The 23750-nt window shown below is 43.6% G+C and overlaps 1 protein-coding gene across 7 annotated transcripts in view; it reads left to right on the forward strand.

Moving 5' to 3' along the window:
- Positions 1-23750, forward strand: part of LOC110501275 (collagen alpha-3(VI) chain) — a 95813-nt gene that overhangs the window by 36024 nt on the left and 36039 nt on the right. The window lies entirely within an intron of this gene.

Here is a 23750-nt window from a genome sequence, read left to right on the forward strand (position 1 = left end):
CCTGCTGTAGCTCTTAAAGATCTGGAAATTGTGTCAATAGGGGTCGGAGTTGGGGACGCCAATTTCCGTGAGTTGGAAACAATTTCCTTCCAACCTGGTTTCACATTCCAGGTCTCTGAGTTGTCTGAGTTGCCCTCAATCCATCCACAGTTTGTTGCTCTTCTTAAAAGACTGTCAAAAGACACAGAAGAAGCTGTGGCTCCTGTGACTCATGGAATTCCTGATTTAGTAGGTAAGAACTACAACTTGGATATGAGTATGCTAAATACAAGAAACATACCGTATTCTTTTTATTTGGAACAATGCTGAAATTGAAGCATGATAGATACATGGATGCCTAAGACTTTGGTCAACATAGTCTCAGTAGAGTATTTCCTACAATGTCGATACATTGTGCATTTTGGTAGAAAAGTTCTAGTATTTAGTTGCATGGTTGAGAAAACCTTTGATTCAGAGCATTTATTGACTTTTTATTCTGTTAAAACAAAATCATTTCCCCCTATTTCACTCTATTCACTCTATTCCTCTCTTACCTCAACCATGTATGGATAAACTATGCTAAACTTCACATTTTTTGTTGAAAAGATGGTTCCATGTTGTTCTGCTTGTGATGATACTATCTCAGAACCGCACTCACAAAACCTGCCTACAGTGTTCCAGCATCTCATTCACCCTTGCAGATATGCATGCAAATATATACAGACAACTAACCACAAGCATAATCTTGGATTAATTTATTCTGTCATTTATATTTTTTCACTGTCTTGTGTACATATTCAGCTTCAAACATTCTTAACAATGTTTGGTTGTTTTTTACATCTTACATTCCTTTTCTATAATATAATTGTTAGTCAATGTATCCCATTTTTATCTATCTTCACCACCTAGTGGATACAGTGAGCAGCAAAAGGGACATAGTGTTTCTCCTTGATGGTTCAGACGACTCCAGAAATGGATTGCCTGCCATTAGAGAGTTTATACGAAGAATGGCAAATGAACTTGACATCGATGGGGACAATGTTCGAGTTGCTGTTGTGCAATACAGTGACGACGCTGCGGAGTACTTTCACCTGAAAGCTCACAAAACAAAAAGGGCTGTCATCTACGCTGTTAGAAGCCTAAGGCATAAAGGAGGAAGACTCCGCAACACCGGGGCAGCTCTTCAGTATGTTAGGGACAATGTTTTCACTGCTTCGTCCGGGAGTCGACATCTGGAAGGGGTTCCTCAGATTTTGTTTTTGTTAATTGGTGGAGAGTCCAGTGATGACGTCACAGCTGCTGCATCTGATCTCAAACGCCTTGGGGTTCTTTCGTTTGCCATTGGGATGAAAAATGTCAGGCAAGAGGAGCTGCAGAGCATTGCCTACTCTTCCAGATTTATTTTCAACCTACCAGTCTTTGGTGAACTTTTGTCCATACAGCCAGAGATCCTTGCCTTTGTCCAGTCAAAAATGGGAATTGAGCCCCCCACTATTGTCGGTAAGAACCACCATGACTCTGAGTCAACAATTAAGTTGACTTTCCCAGATGTCATTAATTTTTCTTCTATCAAATATTGGTCTTGACTGGTTTGATTACTTATGTAACTGCGCCATTCTTTGAAGAAAGTTTATGGATCAGTTTTACATTCCCTCAAATTGTCTGCTTTGAATAGAGGCCAGCATCTTTGAATGGTTACGCTATAAAATCCTACTTTTATGAACAAAACACCAGAGATGGTGCTGGGATGGTTACTGTTCTACTTGCATCAAATACATTTCTATTGGCATAAAAATGCCAAATCCTCTCTTTCTTGTTCCACATTCCAGAAATGTAATTCTATTCTTGATTGTTTAAAATCAGGAAACTATGCTTTTCTGGTCCTTTCAGCTTAAGCTCTTTTTTGAGCCAATGATACAGTACATCATTGTCTAGTTATTTTAAGCTAGTTTAGATTCTCATCTGACTTATGCATACAATCTTCCCCTTTCTTCATGGAAGGAGTGTTTGATTTCACATCTCAATTTTTTTCCTTAAAACTCAAGCTCTTTATCTACAAACTTTCTTAAATGTTTTGACATTTGAGACCATTTGAACTCACTTTACTTTCACTTAATATTTCTTTGCATGTTGCATAGAGCTATGTAATGATGTGATAGTCATCGTAGTTCAAATATATTATGGAGAATATTTCAGACCATTTTGCAATGTTTTGGTCTACTTTACAACATTCTATTGATATGCTGCCCCTGTGAATGCATTAATGCATATATTTATTGGTGTTATTATTAAATAGGTCCTTCAATGTTTTCTTAGTTGAATTAGATGCTGCACAGAGAGACATAGTGTTCCTATTGGATGGGTCTGATGATAGTAGGAGTGGATTTCCAGCCATGTGTGGATTTGTTCAAAGATTGGTGGAGAACCTCAATGTTGGAGAGAACAAAGATCGAGTTTCTGTGGTTCAGTACAGCAGAAATCCAGAGGCCCATTTTTTACTGAACACATATCCAGAAAAACAAAGTGTTCTAGGTTCTATTCGAAGCCTACAGCACAAAGGGGGTAGACCCCTCAACACCGGGGCAGCCCTCCAGTACGTAAAGGACAATGTCTTTACTGCCTCCTCGGGAAGCAGAAGTCAAGAAGGCATCCCTCAGATACTGATACTGCTAAGTGGTGGCAAATCTCAAGATGATGTTGGAGGTGCTGCTGCTGCTTTGAAACAGGACAGAATTGTACCATTCAGTATTGGTACGAGGAATTCAGACATTCTAGAGCTCCAAATGATAGCACATATTCCCTCCTATGCCCTTTCTGTCCCTCGGTTTGATGACCTTGAAAGCATTCAACAGCAGCTTTTGTCATTTGTTAAAAGGGTCCCTCGTCAGCCAAGAGTGTATCAACCAACTGTAGTAGGTAAGGAGTAATTTTTCTACCTCTCTTCATTATGCACTTTAATCTGTTACATTTCAGGTTACTACATTCTTGCTGAAAATTCAGCACATTCATGATACTGCTTTATGCATGCCTTTTGAAATATGTTGGTATCATTTGCTAGTCACAAATATACATGATCTTTCTTGATCATTTTACCTGAGAATTTCATTTAATTCATGTGCATTTCTAGATAACACTGAATCCAAACAACTTGATGTTGTATTTTTACTGGATGGCTCTGATGAAACTCTAAATGGATTTGAGGCAATACGTGACTTTGTTCAAAGAGTAGTGGAGAAACTCACGGTGCAGGAGACTAGAGATCGAGTCTCTGTGGTGCAGTATAGCAAAGAACCAGAGGCCCACTTCTATCTGAACACTTACACAACAAAGCAAGACATTGTTGACGCTGTAAGACAACTGAGGCACAAAGGAGGGATCACCCTCAACACTGGGGCAGCTCTCCAGTATGTCAGGGATAACATCTTTACTGCCTCCTCTGGAAGTAGACGCCAAGAGGGCATCCCTCAGATTCTGGTTTTATTGAGTGGGGGAAGGTCCAATGATGATGTCAGAAATGCAGTGAAAAACTTGAAAGCAATTGATGTGATGGCAATAGTGGTGGGAATGAGGAATGCTGATACGCTTGAGCTTCAAACTATTTCAGATGAACCCAGCTATGCTTTCTATGCTCCAAATTACAATGATCTTCCAAACATTCAACAGCAAGTGTTCTCTGCTGTTCAGAAAGTTGCAATGACTACTCCTAACTTGCCAACAACACTAATAGGTAAGAATGCAACCAATGCAACAGTTATGCTGTAGTTGGTCATTTGAGTTAGCACTTAATTGATGTATTTCATTTCACAAAACACAGAGGTGTTTGTTGAATTCTTTATATATATATTTTATAAGTTATTCTTTACCATTAACCCATTTTATGAATGGTTATAGATGCAACAACGGACGACAGGAGGGACATTGTATTTTTACTTGATGGTTCTGATGATTCCCGAAGAATATTCCCAGATATTCAAGACTTTATGCAGAGAGTAGTGGAGAAACTCAATGTAGATGGGAACAAAGATCACGTGTCTGTGGTTCAGTACAGTGACACAGCAGAGGTTAATTTCAACTTGGGTATGCATTCAACAAAAGATTATGTTATTGATGCTGTTAGAGGTCTGAGGCACAAAGGAGGAAGCCCTCTAAATACTGGAGCAGCTCTCCAGTATGTGAGGGATAATGTCTTTACTGCCTCCAGTGGAAGTAGAAGCCTGCAAGGTGTTCCACAGATACTAATACTGCTGAGTGGTGGAAGATCTACAGATGATATCAGAACTCCTGTCACAAAGCTCAAAGAAATGGGAGTCATTTCAATCGGTATTGGCACAGGAGATGCAGACACACTTGAATTGCAAACAATATCTCATGAACCCAATTATGCTCTTTCCATTACTGATTTTGAAGACCCCACAATTCAGAAAGAATTGCTGTCATTGTTAACAGAAGCATCCCATCAACCAGAGCCAGGTGCTCCTACCATGCATTTTGGTGAGCTGTGGCCATTTGTATTTTGCTGTAGTGTCACGTGTTTTCTGCATTTTGGTAAATTATCTTATCTATGTTATTGCATGTCTTTTGAAGAAACCATATACTTGCGTCCAAGATATTTCATCTTTAGAGAATAAGATTATTGAAATTTCAGTTGGACAATGGTTTTATGCTAGCAACGACCTTGATATCACTGCAGTTGCTTTCTGTGCCCTCTCTGAAAAAAAGTGCCTTTCCCTTTGCAACTTTTCTTTACCTTCATTTCAGAATCTGACAAAAAGGATGTTGTATTTCTCATTGATGGATCTGACAACTCTAAAACTGGTTTTGAGGGGATTCGTCGCTTTGCAGAGAAAGTAGTGGAGATTCTTAATGTGGAGGAAAATGGCGACCGGGTGGCCCTTGTTCAGTACAGTGGGAACGCCACACCCAATTTCTATCTGAATTCATACTCTTCTAAAAATGATGTGCTTAATTCAATAAGATCCATGAGGCACACAGTTGGAAGACCTCTCAACACTGGCACAGCCCTGAAATTTGTGAGAGACACCGTATTTACAGCTTCAGCTGGAGGCAGACGTGCTGAGGGTGTGCCTCAATATCTATTTGTCTTCAGTGGTGGGAGATCTAGTGATGATATAATGGGACCAGCACAGTCATTGAGAGGGGATGGAGTAAGAACATTTAGCATTGGAACAAGGAATGCTGATACGTTGGAGTTACAAATGATATCTTTTAAACCAGGAGACTCTTTTTCTGTTTCCAATTTTAACAACCTTGACAGCATACACTCTTCAGTGACAGCTGTAATAAATGGTGTTCAGGAAACACCTGAAATGTCAACTGTCATTGGTAAGATTATTAAGATAAAAGTTTATATCACTTAATGCCTTTTAAAATCACAAATTCACAGTCATTCACTGAGAATCTATTCCAAATCTTACTATTAGAGGGCAGCGTTGTCATACAATTGAATACAAAATTGTGATTTCAGTACAGATGTGCAGTATATATGGACCTGTTGGTTGTGCAATTATTATTTTTGCTCATTTCAGACAATTCCACTTTGGTGACATCTGATATCCAGAGGGTGGATGGGGTTGATGTTGTATTTCTACTTGATGGATCTGATGAGATGCAAAAAGGTGTCCAATCAATCTGTGATTTCCTTGGCCAATTTGTTGAACATCTTGACATCGGGCCAGACAAAGCACAAGTTGCTATGATCCAGTACAGTAACAAACCTACCACTCATTTCCTATTGAACACGTACTCATCGAAGATTGATATCATGGCAGAAGTACGCAATATCAATCTTGAAGGAGGAAGGTCCCGCAACACTGGGGAAGCTCTTGATTATGTTAAAAACAATGTCTTTAATACCTCCTCAGGAAGTAGACGCCAAGAGGGCATCCCTCAGATACTGATACTGATAAGTGGGGGAAAATCACAAGATGATGTTCTGGTTCCATCTGAGAGTCTGAAGGCAGAAGGAATAGTGCTTTTGACTGTTGCGGTCAAATATGCAAATGGAGCGGAGATGCAGAGCATTGCATACAGTCCTAATCATGCATATTTGCTAAGAGAGTTTTCTGACCTTTCTCTTGTTAGACAACAGTTGCTCTCAGCAGTTGTCTCTCATAAAGACACAGTAAGACCGGGCTTAGGTGAGTGAAAAAGAATACAATAATAAACAATTTAATTGAAAATATGTATAAAAGAGAAGTTATATTTTTCAATCATTTTCAAAATGTGTAGCTTATACTGTAGCTTGAAATGTGTATAATGTACCATGCACAATTAGCTGATTTAGTTCAATTTTCATCCTAGTTCAAGGCTCCAGTGTGAAAAGAGACATTGTTTTCCTCCTTGATGGATCTGATGATGTAAGGAGTAGATTTACAGATATACGAGAGTTTGTTGCGAAAGTGGTGGAAAAGTTTGATGTAGACAAGGGAAAAGATCAAGTTGCTGTTCTGCAGTACAGCAACAGTGCAGCAGTGAACTTTAACCTGAATGCGTACAAGACAAGAGATGATGTGCTTTCAGCAGTCAGAAATCTGAGGCCAAAGGGTGGGAGGCCACTATATACTGGCACGGCCCTCCAGTTTGTGAAGGACAATGTCTTTACTAATAATGCTGCAAGTCGACGTCATGAGGGTGCTGAACAGATCCTAGTGCTTCTGACTGGTGGCAGATCTAGAGATTCGCCTCGAGGTCCTTCCAGGGCCCTCAAGACTTTGGGGGTTGTAACATTTGCTATTGGATCAAGGATGACCGATTTGGAAGAAATGCAATCAATATCATCTCTTCCAAATTATTCTTATTCAGTCCATGATTTTGCAAACCTTCAAAACATCCAGCAAAGTTTGGAGACAAATCTTGCTCAAGTAAGACCACAGGAGGTAACTAGAGTTGGTAAGAAAATATTAAACTTTTATACTGGAAATGTTGATTCCCGACTAGAATTATTAATAAAGAACCAGATAGTTTATTGACATAACAGGTCATATGTTTTTACATATATTAATTTTTTTATTGTGTATTGGACAGTGGAAAGTGATGGAAGTAGGAGAGATATCGTGTTTCTTCTGGATGGATCAGATAACACCAGAACAGGATTCCCAGCTATTCAGGAGTTCCTCCACAAAATCATTGAAAATCTCAATGTGGAACAAAAGAATGACAGAGTGGCTGTGGTTCAGTTTAGTGACGGTGCAGTGGCAAACTTTTATTTGAATTCATTTCTGAGAAAGAATGACATGTTGAATTCTGTGAGGGCACTCTCACACAAAGGGGGAAGACCCCTTAATACTGGAGCAGCTCTTAAGTTTGTGAAAGAAAATGTATTCACAAGATCCTCTGGGAGTAGACAATTGGACGGTGTGAAACAAATGCTAATTCTCCTCAGTAGTGGACGGTCAAGAGACAATGTGGATGCACCAGCCTCTGCTCTCAAGGAGCTCGGGGTGTTAGTTTTTGTAATTGGAACAAGGAGCTCTGACAGCAGAGAATTACAGAAGATATCCTATGACCCCAGTTATGCTCTCTCCGTGTCTGAATTTACTGACCTCCCCAACATCCAACAGCAGCTTCTTTCTGCCATGAACACTGCCATTATACAGGAAACAACCATGACACCAACAGTACCAACAATACTTGGTAAGGAAAAGGTCTTGATAATTTCCATTTCCTCTTTTACATTAGCATGGAGTAGTTGACAGCTTTTACATTTTTGGTACATGCCCATAAGGTCTTTCATGTTCTTTTCACTTTATAAATATGTTGCAATTTTCGCAATAGCTCTCCACTCACATATAACCTCTTACTTTGAATAGCTGTTTCAGATTAGGGAAAGGAGTGGCATGCATGTGACAGAAGCAAAAGTGTCCTGTTTTTTCCCTGTGTATACAACATTCAACATTACTCTCTTTTTTTAACCTCATATTCCCTAGTTAAGAGTCGGGCTCTCAAAAGGGATGTTGTGTTCTTACTGGATGGATCTGATGGCACTAGGAGAGTTTTCCCAGCCATGCGTGACTTTGTTCAAAGACTGGTGGAGACACTCAGTGTGGATGAGAACAAAGATCGCGTTGCGGTGGTCCAGTACAGTAGAGATCCAGCCGCCCAATTCTATCTGAACACATACACAACAAAGGGAGAGATTCTCAACACTGTAAGAGGTCTGAGACACAAAGGCGGGAGACCTCTCAACACTGGAGCAGCTCTCCAGTACGTGAGGGACAATGTCTTTACTGCCTCCTCCGGAAGCAGACGCTTGGAAGGCGTTCCACAGCTACTGATTCTGTTGAGTGGTGGAAGGTCCGTTGACAATGTTGACACGCCAGCCTCTGCTCTGAAGGAGCTTGGGGTTTTGGTCTTTGGAATTGGAACAAGGAGCTCTGATAGCAGAGAATTGCAGAGGATATCACATGATCCCAGTTACGCTCTGTCTGTCTCAGACTTTACTGACCTTCCGAGCATCCAGCAGCAACTTCTGTCCTCGGTGGAGGCAGTGGTTATTGATGTTACTCCAGAATCACCAACAGTTTTAGGTATGTGTTATCACTGTGAATTAAGAGTCAGGATGTGTTAGCAAAATGGCCGCAGAGTCTTAGAAACGACTGTATAATTTGGCCAAAAACACCACATTTGATCAGTTTGATTGACATAATCTATTTATTTTCTCAGTTGATCATGACACCGCCAGAAAGGATGTGGTATTCCTTCTGGATGGTTCTGATGGCACAAGGAATGGATTCCCAGCAATTCGTGATTTTGTTCAGAGAGTAGTAGAGAAACTCAATGTGGGAGGAGACAAAGACCGCGTTTCTGTGGTCCAGTATGGTAGAGATCAAGAAGTTCATTTCTATCTGAACACATACACCACGCAGGGCGACATTCTTGACATCGTCAGAGGTCTGAGGCACAGAGGAGGTAGACCCCTCAACACTGGGGCAGCCCTCCAGTATGTAAGGGACAACGTCTTTACTGCCTCCTCAGGAAGCAGAAGCCAAGAGGGTGTCCCTCAGATGCTGATACTGCTGAGTGGTGGGAGGTCCAATGATAATGTTGATATACCAGTTTCTGCCCTCAAAGAGAGTGGGGTCTTGATCTTTGGCATTGGAAACAGAAATTCTAGCAAAGAGGTTCAAAGGATTGCCTCTGACCCCAGTTATTCCCAGTCTGTTTCTGAATTCTCTGATCTCCCCAGCGTCCAGGATAAGTTTTTCTCCTCACTCATTACTGTACACGTTGGCGCCACACCCATTTCCCCAACAGTCATAGGTAAGACCGGATGCATTATCTTGGAAAACTAAAGCAACAAACACATATTTCAGGTTTGATGAAGCAATGTTGACATACGTTTTCTGTTTTGTTTCTGATACTCTTAGTGGACCTAAGCATCGCCAGAAAGGATGTAGTATTCTTGCTGGATGGTTCTGATGGCACTAGGAATGGCTTCACAGAAATGCGTGACTTTGTTCAAAGAGTAGTGGAGAAACTCACTGTAGGGGAGAACAGAGATCGAGTCTCTGTGGTACAGTATAGCAGAGAACCAGAGGTCCACTTCTATCTGAACACTTACACAAGAAAAGAAGAGGTTGTTGACACCGTAAGAGGGCTGAAGCACAAAGGAGGGAGACCCCTCAACACTGGAGCAGCTCTCCAGTATGTCAGGGACTACGTCTTTGCTGCCTCCTCTGGAAGTAGGCGCCTTGAAAGTGTTCCACAGATTCTGATACTGCTAAATGGTGGAAGGTCCTTTGACAATGTAGATAAACCCGCTTCTGCTCTCAAGGAGCTTGGTGTCTTGGTGTTTGGAATTGGAACAAGGAGCTCTGATAGCAGAGAGTTACAGAAGATATCCTATGACCCCAGTTATGCTCTCTCCGTGTCTGAATTCACTGACCTCCCCAACATCCAACAGCAGCTTCTTTCTGCCATGAACACTGCCATTATACAGGACACAACCATGACACCAACACTAATACCAACAATACTAGGTAAGAAACATATGGTTTTGACCTGTTCCATTTCTTCTTTTACATTAGGATAGAGTAGTTGACAGCTTAGAACACTTGTGTAGAGTCCCCTGAGGCCTTTCAAGTGGTTTCTTTTCATACATCTGTACCAATGTTCCCTATGATATAACTCAGGGCAATGCACAAATTGTCACTTTCTTTGAATAGTTGTTTGTGATAAGTGAAAGGGATGACTTTCATGTGACAGAAGCAGCTTTGTCCTGTTTTCCCTTACCTATGCCACATGTAATATGACTCTTTATCTGAACCTTCACATTCCCTAGTTGAGAGTCAGGCTCCCAGGAGGGATGTTGTGTTCTTGCTGGATGGATCTGATGGCACTAGGAGTGGATTCCCAGCCATGCGTGACTTTGTTCAAAGAGTGGTGGAGACACTCAGTGTGGATGAGAACAAAGATCGCGTTGCTGTGGTCCAGTACAGTAGAGATCCAGCCGCCCAATTCTATCTGAACACATACACAACAAAGGGAGATATTCTCAACACTGTAAGAGGTCTGAGACACAAAGGCGGGAGACCTCTCAACACTGGAGCAGCTCTCCAGTACGTGAGGGACAATGTCTTTACTGCCTCCTCCGGAAGCAGACGCTTGGAAGGCGTTCCACAGCTACTGATTCTGTTGAGTGGTGGAAGGTCCGTTGACAATGTTGACACGCCAGCCTCTGCTCTGAAGGAGCTTGGGGTTTTGGTCTTTGGAATTGGAACAAGGAGCTCTGATAGCAGAGAATTGCAGAGGATATCACATGATCCCAGTTACGCTCTGTCTGTCTCAGACTTTACTGACCTTCCGAGCATCCAGCAGCAACTTCTGTCCTCGGTGGAGGCAGTGGTTATTGATGTTACTCCAGAATCACCAACAGTTTTAGGTATGTGTTATCACTGTGAATTAAGAGTCAGGATGTGTTAGCAAAATGGCCGCAGAGTCTTAGAAACGACTGTATAATTTGGCCAAAAACACCACATTTGATCAGTTTGATTGACATAATCTATTTATTTTCTCAGTTGATCATGACACCGCCAGAAAGGATGTGGTATTCCTTCTGGATGGTTCTGATGGCACAAGGAATGGATTCCCAGCAATTCGTGATTTTGTTCAGAGAGTAGTAGAGAAACTCAATGTGGGAGGAGACAAAGACCGCGTTTCTGTGGTCCAGTACGGTAGAGATCAAGAAGTTCATTTCTATCTGAATACATACACCACGCAGGGCGACATTCTTGACACCGTCAGAGGTCTGAGGCACAGAGGAGGTAGACCCCTCAACACTGGGGCAGCCCTCCAGTATGTAAGGGACAACGTCTTTACTGCCTCCTCAGGAAGCAGAAGCCAAGAGGGTGTCCCTCAGATGCTGATACTGCTGAGTGGTGGGAGGTCCAATGATAATGTTGATATACCAGTTTCTGCCCTCAAAGAGAGTGGGGTCTTGATCTTTGGCATTGGAAACAGAAATTCTAGCAAAGAGGTTCAAAGGATTGCCTCTGACCCCAGTTATTCCCAGTCTGTTTCTGAATTCTCTGATCTCCCCAGCGTCCAGGATAAGTTTTTCTCCTCACTCATTACTGTACACGTTGGCGCCACACCCATTTCCCCAACAGTCATAGGTAAGACCGGATGCATTATCTTGGAAAACTAAAGCAACAAACACATATTTCAGGTTTGATGAAGCAATGTTGACATACGTTTTCTGTTTTGTTTCTGATACTCTTAGTGGACCTAAGCATCGCCAGAAAGGATGTAGTATTCTTGCTGGATGGTTCTGATGGCACTAGGAATGGCTTCACAGAAATGCGTGACTTTGTTCAAAGAGTAGTGGAGAAACTCACTGTAGGGGAGAACAGAGATCGAGTCTCTGTGGTACAGTATAGCAGAGAACCAGAGGTCCACTTCTATCTGAACACTTACACAAGAAAAGAAGAGGTTGTTGACACCGTAAGAGGGCTGAAGCACAAAGGAGGGAGACCCCTCAACACTGGAGCAGCTCTCCAGTATGTCAGGGACTACGTCTTTGCTGCCTCCTCTGGAAGTAGGCGCCTTGAAAGTGTTCCACAGATTCTGATACTGCTAAATGGTGGAAGGTCCTTTGACAATGTAGATAAACCCGCTTCTGCTCTCAAGGAGCTTGGTGTCTTGGTGTTTGGAATTGGAACAAGGAGCTCTGATAGCAGAGAGTTACAGAAGATATCCTATGACCCCAGTTATGCTCTCTCCGTGTCTGAATTCACTGACCTCCCCAACATCCAACAGCAGCTTCTTTCTGCCATGAACACTGCCATTATACAGGACACAACCATGACACCAACACTAATACCAACAATACTAGGTAAGAAACATATGGTTTTGACCTGTTCCATTTCTTCTTTTACATTAGGATAGAGTGGTTGATAGCTTAGAACACTTGTGTAGAGTCCCCTGAGGCCTTTCAAGTGGTTTCTTTTCATACATCTGTACCAATGTTCCCTATGATATAACTCAGGGCAATGCACAAATTGTCACTTTCTTTGAATAGTTGTTTGTGATAAGTGAAAGGGATGACTTTCATGTGACAGAAGCAGCTTTGTCCTGTTTTCCCTTACCTATGCCACATGTAATATGACTCTTTATCTGAACCTTCACATTCCCTAGTTGAGAGTCAGGCTCCCAGGAGGGATGTTGTGTTCTTGCTGGATGGATCTGATGGCACTAGGAGTGGATTCCCAGCCATGCGTGACTTTGTTCAAAGAGTGGTGGAGACACTCAGTGTGGATGAGAACAAAGATCGCGTTGCTGTGGTCCAGTACAGTAGAGATCCAGCCGCCCAATTCTATCTGAACACATACACAACAAAGGGAGATATTCTCAACACTGTAAGAGGTCTGAGACACAAAGGCGGGAGACCTCTCAACACTGGAGCAGCTCTCCAGTACGTGAGGGACAATGTCTTTACTGCCTCCTCCGGAAGCAGACGCTTGGAAGGCGTTCCACAGCTACTGATTCTGTTGAGTGGTGGAAGGTCCGTTGACAATGTTGACACGCCAGCCTCTGCTCTGAAGGAGCTTGGGGTTTTGGTCTTTGGAATTGGAACAAGGAGCTCTGATAGCAGAGAATTGCAGAGGATATCACATGATCCCAGTTACGCTCTGTCTGTCTCAGACTTTACTGACCTTCCGAGCATCCAGCAGCAACTTCTGTCCTCGGTGGAGGCAGTGGTTATTGATGTTACTCCAGAATCACCAACAGTTTTAGGTATGTGTTATCACTGTGAATTAAGAGTCAGGATGTGTTAGCAAAATGGCCGCAGAGTCTTAGAAACGACTGTATAATTTGGCCAAAAACACCACATTTGATCAGTTTGATTGACATAATCTATTTATTTTCTCAGTTGATCATGACACCGCCAGAAAGGATGTGGTATTCCTTCTGGATGGTTCTGATGGCACAAGGAATGGATTCCCAGCAATTCGTGATTTTGTTCAGAGAGTAGTAGAGAAACTCAATGTGGGAGGAGACAAAGACCGCGTTTCTGTGGTCCAGTACGGTAGAGATCAAGAAGTTCATTTCTATCTGAATACATACACCACGCAGGGCGACATTCTTGACACCGTCAGAGGTCTGAGGCACAGAGGAGGTAGACCCCTCAACACTGGGGCAGCCCTCCAGTATGTAAGGGACAACGTCTTTACTGCCTCCTCAGGAAGCAGAAGCCAAGAGGGTGTCCCTCAGATGCTGATACTGCTGAGTGGTGGGAGGTCCAATGATAATGTTGATATACCAGTTTCTGCCCTCAAAGAGAGTGGGGTCTTGATCTTTGGCATTGGAAACAGAAATTCTAGCAAAGAGGTTCAAAGGATTGCCTCTGACCCCAGTTATTCCCAGTCTGTTTCTGAATTCTCTGATCTCCCCAGCGTCCAGGATAAGTTTTTCTCCTCACTCATTACTGTACACGTTGGCGCCACACCCATTTCCCCAACAGTCATAGGTAAGACCGGATGCATTATCTTGGAAAACTAAAGCAACAAACACATATTTCAGGTTTGATGAAGCAATGTTGACATACGTTTTCTGTTTTGTTTCTGATACTCTTAGTGGACCTAAGCATCGCCAGAAAGGATGTAGTATTCTTGCTGGATGGTTCTGATGGCACTAGGAATGGCTTCACAGAAATGCGTGACTTTGTTCAAAGAGTAGTGGAGAAACTCACTGTAGGGGAGAACAGAGATCGAGTCTCTGTGGTACAGTATAGCAGAGAACCAGAGGTCCACTTCTATCTGAACACTTACACAAGAAAAGAAGAGGTTGTTGACACCGTAAGAGGGCTGAAGCACAAAGGAGGGAGACCCCTCAACACTGGAGCAGCTCTCCAGTATGTCAGGGACTACGTCTTTGCTGCCTCCTCTGGAAGTAGGCGCCTTGAAAGTGTTCCACAGATTCTGATACTGCTAAATGGTGGAAGGTCCTTTGACAATGTAGATAAACCCGCTTCTGCTCTCAAGGAGCTTGGTGTCTTGGTGTTTGGAATTGGAACAAGGAGCTCTGATAGCAGAGAGTTACAGAAGATATCCTATGACCCCAGTTATGCTCTCTCCGTGTCTGAATTCACTGACCTCCCCAACATCCAACAGCAGCTTCTTTCTGCCATGAACACTGCCATTATACAGGACACAACCATGACACCAACACTAATACCAACAATACTAGGTAAGAAACATATGGTTTTGACCTGTTCCATTTCTTCTTTTACATTAGGATAGAGTGGTTGATAGCTTAGAACACTTGTGTAGAGTCCCCTGAGGCCTTTCAAGTGGTTTCTTTTCATACATCTGTACCAATGTTCCCTATGATATAACTCAGGGCAATGCACAAATTGTCACTTTCTTTGAATAGTTGTTTGTGATAAGTGAAAGGGATGACTTTCATGTGACAGAAGCAGCTTTGTCCTGTTTTCCCTTACCTATGCCACATGTAATATGACTCTTTATCTGAACCTTCACATTCCCTAGTTGAGAGTCAGGCTCCCAGGAGGGATGTTGTGTTCTTGCTGGATGGATCTGATGGCACTAGGAGTGGATTCCCAGCCATGCGTGACTTTGTTCAAAGAGTGGTGGAGACACTCAGTGTGGATGAGAACAAAGATTGCGTTGCTGTGGTCCAGTACAGTAGAGATCCAGCCGCCCAATTCTATCTGAACACATACACAACAAAGGGAGATATTCTCAACACTGTAAGAGGTCTGAGACACAAAGGCGGGAGACCTCTCAACACTGGAGCAGCTCTCCAGTACGTGAGGGACAATGTCTTTACTGCCTCCTCCGGAAGCAGACGCTTGGAAGGCGTTCCACAGCTACTGATTCTGTTGAGTGGTGGAAGGTCCGTTGACAATGTTGACACGCCAGCCTCTGCTCTGAAGGAGCTTGGGGTTTTGGTCTTTGGAATTGGAACAAGGAGCTCTGATAGCAGAGAATTGCAGAGGATATCACATGATCCCAGTTACGCTCTGTCTGTCTCAGACTTTACTGACCTTCCGAGCATCCAGCAGCAACTTCTGTCCTCGGTGGAGGCAGTGGTTATTGATGTTACTCCAGAATCACCAACAGTTTTAGGTATGTGTTATCACTGTGAATTAAGAGTCAGGATGTGTTAGCAAAATGGCCGCAGAGTCTTAGAAACGACTGTATAATTTGGCCAAAAACACCACATTTGATCAGTTTGATTGACATAATCTATTTATTTTCTCAGTTGATCATGACACCGCCAGAAAGGATGTGGTATTCCTTCTGGATGGTTCTGATGGCACAAGGAATGGATTCCCAGCAATGCGTGATTTTGTTCAGAGGGTAGTAGAGAAGCTCAATGTGGGAGGAGACAAAGACCGCGTTTCTGTGGTCCAGTACGGTAGAGATCAAGAAGTTAATTTCTATCTGAACACATACACCATGAAGGGCGACATTCTTGACATCGTCAGAGGTCTGAGGCACAGAGGAGGTAGACCCCTCAACACTGGGGCAGCCCTCCAGTATGTAAGGGACAACGTCTTTACTGCCTCCTCAGGAAGCAGAAGCCAAGAGGGTGTCCCTCAGATGCTGATACTGCTGAGTGGTGGGAGGTCCAATGATAATGTTGATATACCAGTTTCTGCCCTCAAAGAGAGTGGGGTCTTGATCTTTGGCATTGGAAACAGAAATTCTAGCAAAGAGGTTCAAAGGATTGCCTCTGACCCCAGTTATTCCCAGTCTGTTTCTGAATTCTCTGATCTCCCCAGCGTCCAGGATAAGTTTTTCTCCTCACTCATTACTGTACACGTTGGCGCCACACCCATTTCCCCAACAGTCATAGGTAAGACCGGATGCATTATCTTGGAAAACTAAAGCAACAAACACATATTTCAGGTTTGATGAAGCAATGTTGACATACGTTTTCTGTTTTGTTTCTGATACTCTTAGTGGACCTAAGCATCACCAGAAAGGATGTAGTATTCTTGCTGGATGGTTCTGATGGCACTAGGAATGGCTTCACAGAAATGCGTGACTTTGTTCAAAGAGTAGTGGAGAAACTCACTGTAGGGGAGAACAGAGATCGAGTCTCTGTGGTACAGTATAGCAGAGAACCAGAGGTCCACTTCTATCTGAACACTTACACAAGAAAAGAAGAGGTTGTTGACACCGTAAGAGGGCTGAAGCACAAAGGAGGGAGACCCCTCAACACTGGAGCAGCTCTCCAGTATGTCAGGGACTACGTCTTTGCTGCCTCCTCTGGAAGTAGGCGCCTTGAAAGTGTTCCACAGATTCTGATACTGCTAAATGGTGGAAGGTCCTTTGACAATGTAGATAAATCCGCTTCTGCTCTCAAGGAGCTTGGTGTCTTGGTGTTTGGAATTGGAACAAGGAGCTCTGATAGCGGAGAGTTACAGAAAATATCCTATGACCCCAGTTATGCTCTCTCCGTGTCTGAATTCACTGACCTCCCCAACATCCAACAGCAGCTTCTTTCTGCCTTGAACACTGCCGTCATACAGGACACAACCATGACACCAACACTAATACCAACAATACTAGGTAAGAAAAATATGGTTTTGATCTGTTCCATATCCTCTTTTACATTAGGATAGAGTAGTTGATAGCTTAGAACACTTGTGTAGATTCCCCTGAGGCCTTTCATGTGATTTCTTTCATACATCTGTACCAATGTTCCCTATGATATAACTCAGGGCAATGCACAAATTGTCACTTTCTTTGAATAGTTGTTTGTGATAAGTGAAAGGGATGACTTTCATGTGACAGAAGCAGCTTTGTCCTGTTTTCCCTTACCTATGCCACATGTAATATGACTCTTTATCTGAACCTTCACATTCCCTAGTTGAGAGTCAGGCTCCCAGGAGGGATGTTGTGTTCTTGCTGGATGGATCTGATGGCACTAGGAGTGGATTCCCAGCCATGCGTGACTTTGTTCAAAGAGTGGTGGAGACACTCAGTGTGGATGAGAACAAAGATCGCGTTGCGGTGGTCCAGTACAGCAGAGATCCAGCCGCCCAATTCTATCTGAACACATACACAACAAAGGGAGAGATTCTCAACACTGTAAGAGGTCTGAGACACAAAGGCGGGAGACCTCTCAACACTGGAGCAGCTCTCCAGTACGTGAGGGACAATGTCTTTACTGCCTCCTCCGGAAGCAGACGCTTGGAAGGCGTTCCACAGCTACTGATTCTGTTGAGTGGTGGAAGGTCCGTTGACAATGTTGACACGCCAGCCTCTGCTCTGAAGGAGCTTGGGGTTTTGGTCTTTGGAATTGGAACAAGGAGCTCTGATAGCAGAGAATTGCAGAGGATATCACATGATCCCAGTTACGCTCTGTCTGTCTCAGACTTTACTGACCTTCCGAGCATCCAGCAGCAACTTCTGTCCTCGGTGGAGGCAGTGGTTATTGATGTTACTCCAGAATCACCAACAGTTTTAGGTATGTGTTATCACTGTGAATTAAGAGTCAGGATGTGTTAGCAAAATGGCCGCAGAGTCTTAGAAACGACTGTATAATTTGGCCAAAAACACCACATTTGATCAGTTTGATTGACATAATCTATTTATTTTCTCAGTTGATCATGACACCGCCAGAAAGGATGTGGTATTCCTTCTGGATGGTTCTGATGGCACAAGGAATGGATTCCCAGCAATGCGTGATTTTGTTCAGAGGGTAGTAGAGAAGCTCAATGTGGGAGGAGACAAAGACCGCGTTTCTGTGGTCCAGTACGGTAGAGATCAAGAAGTTCATTTCTATCTGAACACATACACCACGAAGGGCGACATTCTTGACATCGTCAGAGGTCTGAGGCACAGAGGAGGTAGACCCCTCAACACTGGGGCAGCCCTCCAGTATGTAAGGGACAACGTCTTTACTGCCTCCTCAGGAAGCAGAAGCCAAGAGGGTGTCCCTCAGATGCTGATACTGCTGAGTGGTGGGAGGTCCAATGATAATGTTGATATACCAGTTTCTGCCCTCAAAGAGAGTGGGGTCTTGATCTTTGGCATTGGAAACAGAAATTCTAGCAAAGAGGTTCAAAGGATTGCCTCTGACCCCAGTTATTCCCAGTCTGTTTCTGAATTCTCTGATCTCCCCAGCGTCCAGGATAAGTTTTTCTCCTCACTCATTACTGTACACGTTGGCGCCACACCCATTTCCCCAACAGTCATAGGTAAGACCGGATGCATTATCTTGGAAAACTAAAGCAACAAACACATATTTCAGGTTTGATGAAGCAATGTTGACATACGTTTTCTGTTTTGTTTCTGATACTCTTAGTGGACCTAAGCATCACCAGAAAGGATGTAGTATTCTTGCTGGATGGTTCTGATGGCACTAGGAATGGCTTCACAGAAATGCGTGACTTTGTTCAAAGAGTAGTGGAGAAACTCACTGTAGGGGAGAACAGAGATCGAGTCTCTGTGGTACAGTATAGCAGAGAACCAGAGGTCCACTTCTATCTGAACACTTACACAAGAAAAGAAGAGGTTGTTGACACCGTAAGAGGGCTGAAGCACAAAGGAGGGAGACCCCTCAACACTGGAGCAGCTCTCCAGTATGTCAGGGACTACGTCTTTGCTGCCTCCTCTGGAAGTAGGCGCCTTGAAAGTGTTCCACAGATTCTGATACTGCTAAATGGTGGAAGGTCCTTTGACAATGTAGATAAACCCGCTTCTGCTCTCAAGGAGCTTGGTGTCTTGGTGTTTGGAATTGGAACAAGGAGCTCTGATAGCGGAGAGTTACAGAAAATATCCTATGACCCCAGTTATGCTCTCTCCGTGTCTGAATTCACTGACCTCCCCAACATCCAACAGCAGCTTCTTTCTGCCTTGAACACTGCCGTTATACAGGACACAACCATGACACCAACACTAATACCAACAATACTAGGTAAGAAAAATATGGTTTTGATCTGTTCCATATCCTCTTTTACATTAGGATAGAGTAGTTGATAGCTTAGAACACTTGTGTAGATTCCCCTGAGGCCTTTCATGTGATTTATTTTCATACATCTGTACCAATGTTCCCTATGATATAACTCAGGGCAATGCACAAATTGTCACTTTCTTTGAATAGTTGTTTGTGATAAGTGAAAGGGATGACTTTCATGTGACAGAAGCAGCTTTGTCCTGTTTTCCCTTACCTATGCCACATGTAATATGACTCTTTATCTGAACCTTCACATTCCCTAGTTGAGAGTCAGGCTCCCAGGAGGGATGTTGTGTTCTTGCTGGATGGATCTGATGGCACTAGGAGTGGATTCCCAGCCATGCGTGACTTTGTTCAAAGAGTGGTGGAGACACTCAGTGTGGATGAGAACAAAGATCGCGTTGCAGTGGTCCAGTACAGCAGAGATCCAGCCGCCCAATTCTATCTGAACACATACACAACAAAGGGAGAGATTCTCAACACTGTAAGAGGTCTGAGACACAAAGGCGGGAGACCTCTCAACACTGGAGCAGCTCTCCAGTACGTGAGGGACAATGTCTTTACTGCCTCCTCCGGAAGCAGACGCTTGGAAGGCGTTCCACAGCTACTGATTCTGTTGAGTGGTGGAAGGTCCGTTGACAATGTTGACACGCCAGCCTCTGCTCTGAAGGAGCTTGGGGTTTTGGTCTTTGGAATTGGAACAAGGAGCTCTGATAGCAGAGAATTGCAGAGGATATCACATGATCCCAGTTACGCTCTGTCTGTCTCAGACTTTACTGACCTTCCGAGCATCCAGCAGCAACTTCTGTCCTCGGTGGAGGCAGTGGTTATTGATGTTACTCCAGAATCACCAACAGTTTTAGGTATGTGTTATCACTGTGAATTAAGAGTCAGGATGTGTTAGCAAAATGGCCGCAGAGTCTTAGAAACGACTGTATAATTTGGCCAAAAACACCACATTTGATCAGTTTGATTGACATAATCTATTTATTTTCTCAGTTGATCATGACACCGCCAGAAAGGATGTGGTATTCCTTCTGGATGGTTCTGATGGCACAAGGAATGGATTCCCAGCAATTCGTGATTTTGTTCAGAGAGTAGTAGAGAAACTCAATGTGGGAGGAGACAAAGACCGCGTTTCTGTGGTCCAGTACGGTAGAGATCAAGAAGTTCATTTCTATCTGAACACATACACCACGAAGGGCGACATTCTTGACATCGTCAGAGGTCTGAGGCACAGAGGAGGTAGACCCCTCAACACTGGGGCAGCCCTCCAGTATGTAAGGGACAACGTCTTTACTGCCTCCTCAGGAAGCAGAAGCCAAGAGGGTGTCCCTCAGATGCTGATACTGCTGAGTGGTGGGAGGTCCAATGATAATGTTGATATACCAGTTTCTGCCCTCAAAGAGAGTGGGGTCTTGATCTTTGGCATTGGAAACAGAAATTCTAGCAAAGAGGTTCAAAGGATTGCCTCTGACCCCAGTTATTCCCAGTCTGTTTCTGAATTCTCTGATCTCCCCAGCGTCCAGGATAAGTTTTTCTCCTCACTCATTACTGTACACGTTGGCGCCACACCCATTTCCCCAACAGTCATAGGTAAGACCGGATGCATTATCTTGGAAAACTAAAGCAACAAACACATATTTCAGGTTTGATGAAGCAATGTTGACATACGTTTTCTGTTTTGTTTCTGATACTCTTAGTGGACCTAAGCATCACCAGAAAGGATGTAGTATTCTTGCTGGATGGTTCTGATGGCACTAGGAATGGCTTCACAGAAATGCGTGACTTTGTTCAAAGAGTAGTGGAGAAACTCACTGTAGGGGAGAACAGAGATCGAGTCTCTGTGGTACAGTATAGCAGAGAACCAGAGGTCCACTTCTATCTGAACACTTACACAAGAAAAGAAGAGGTTGTTGACACCGTAAGAGGGCTGAAGCACAAAGGAGGGAGACCCCTCAACACTGGAGCAGCTCTCCAGTATGTCAGGGACTACGTCTTTGCTGCCTCCTCTGGAAGTAGGCGCCTTGAAAGTGTTCCACAGATTCTGATACTGCTAAATGGTGGAAGGTCCTTTGACAATGTAGATAAACCCGCTTCTGCTCTCAAGGAGCTTGGTGTCTTGGTGTTTGGAATTGGAACAAGGAGCTCTGATAGCGGAGAGTTACAGAAAATATCCTATGACCCCAGTTATGCTCTCTCCGTGTCTGAATTCACTGACCTCCCCAACATCCAACAGCAGCTTCTTTCTGCCTTGAACACTGCCGTTATACAGGACACAACCATGACACCAACACTAATACCAACAATACTAGGTAAGAAAAATATGGTTTTGATCTGTTCCATATCCTCTTTTACATTAGGATAGAGTAGTTGATAGCTTAGAACACTTGTGTAGATTCCCCTGAGGCCTTTCATGTGATTTATTTTCATACATCTGTACCAATGTTCCCTATGATATAACTCAGGGCAATGCACAAATTGTCACTTTCTTTGAATAGTTGTTTGTGATAAGTGAAAGGGATGACTTTCATGTGACAGAAGCAGCTTTGTCCTGTTTTCCCTTACCTATGCCACATGTAATATGACTCTTTATCTGAACCTTCACATTCCCTAGTTGAGAGTCAGGCTCCCAGGAGGGATGTTGTGTTCTTGCTGGATGGATCTGATGGCACTAGGAGTGGATTCCCAGCCATGCGTGACTTTGTTCAAAGAGTGGTGGAGACACTCAGTGTGGATGAGAACAAAGATCGCGTTGCAGTGGTCCAGTACAGCAGAGATCCAGCCGCCCAATTCTATCTGAACACATACACAACAAAGGGAGAGATTCTCAACACTGTAAGAGGTCTGAGACACAAAGGCGGGAGACCTCTCAACACTGGAGCAGCTCTCCAGTACGTGAGGGACAATGTCTTTACTGCCTCCTCCGGAAGCAGACGCTTGGAAGGCGTTCCACAGCTACTGATTCTGTTGAGTGGTGGAAGGTCCGTTGACAATGTTGACACGCCAGCCTCTGCTCTGAAGGAGCTTGGGGTTTTGGTCTTTGGAATTGGAACAAGGAGCTCTGATAGCAGAGAATTGCAGAGGATATCACATGATCCCAGTTACGCTCTGTCTGTCTCAGACTTTACTGACCTTCCGAGCATCCAGCAGCAACTTCTGTCCTCGGTGGAGGCAGTGGTTATTGATGTTACTCCAGAATCACCAACAGTTTTAGGTATGTGTTATCACTGTGAATTAAGAGTCAGGATGTGTTAGCAAAATGGCCGCAGAGTCTTAGAAACGACTGTATAATTTGGCCAAAAACACCACATTTGATCAGTTTGATTGACATAATCTATTTATTTTCTCAGTTGATCATGACACCGCCAGAAAGGATGTGGTATTCCTTCTGGATGGTTCTGATGGCACAAGGAATGGATTCCCAGCAATTCGTGATTTTGTTCAGAGAGTAGTAGAGAAACTCAATGTGGGAGGAGACAAAGACCGCGTTTCTGTGGTCCAGTACGGTAGAGATCAAGAAGTTCTTTTCTATCTGAACACATACACCACGAAGGGCGACATTCTTGACATCGTCAGAGGTATGAGGCACAGAGGAGGTAGACCCCTCAACACTGGGGCAGCCCTCCAGTATGTAAGGGACAACGTCTTTACTGCCTCCTCAGGAAGCAGAAGCCAAGAGGGTGTCCCTCAGATGCTGATACTGCTGAGTGGTGGGAGGTCCAATGATAATGTTGATATACCAGTTTCTGCCCTCAAAGAGAGTGGGGTCTTGATCTTTGGCATTGGAAACAGAAATTCTAGCAAAGAGGTTCAAAGGATTGCCTCTGACCCCAGTTATTCCCAGTCTGTTTCTGAATTCTCTGATCTCCCCAGCGTCCAGGATAAGTTTTTCTCCTCACTCATTACTGTACACGTTGGCGCCACACCCATTTCCCCAACAGTCATAGGTAAGACCGGATGCATTATCTTGGAAAACTAAAGCAACAAACACATATTTCAGGTTTGATGAAGCAATGTTGACATACGTTTTCTGTTTTGTTTCTGATACTCTTAGTGGACCTAAGCATCACCAGAAAGGATGTAGTATTCTTGCTGGATGGTTCTGATGGCACTAGGAATGGCTTCACAGAAATGCGTGACTTTGTTCAAAGAGTAGTGGAGAAACTCACTGTAGGGGAGAACAGAGATCGAGTCTCTGTGGTACAGTATAGCAGAGAACCAGAGGTCCACTTCTATCTGAACACTTACACAAGAAAAGAAGAGGTTGTTGACACCGTAAGAGGGCTGAAGCACAAAGGAGGGAGACCCCTCAACAC

The sequence above is a fragment of the Oncorhynchus mykiss genome, chromosome 22, assembly GCF_013265735.2.
Source record: "Oncorhynchus mykiss isolate Arlee chromosome 22, USDA_OmykA_1.1, whole genome shotgun sequence".
NCBI lineage: Eukaryota > Metazoa > Chordata > Actinopteri > Salmoniformes > Salmonidae > Oncorhynchus > Oncorhynchus mykiss.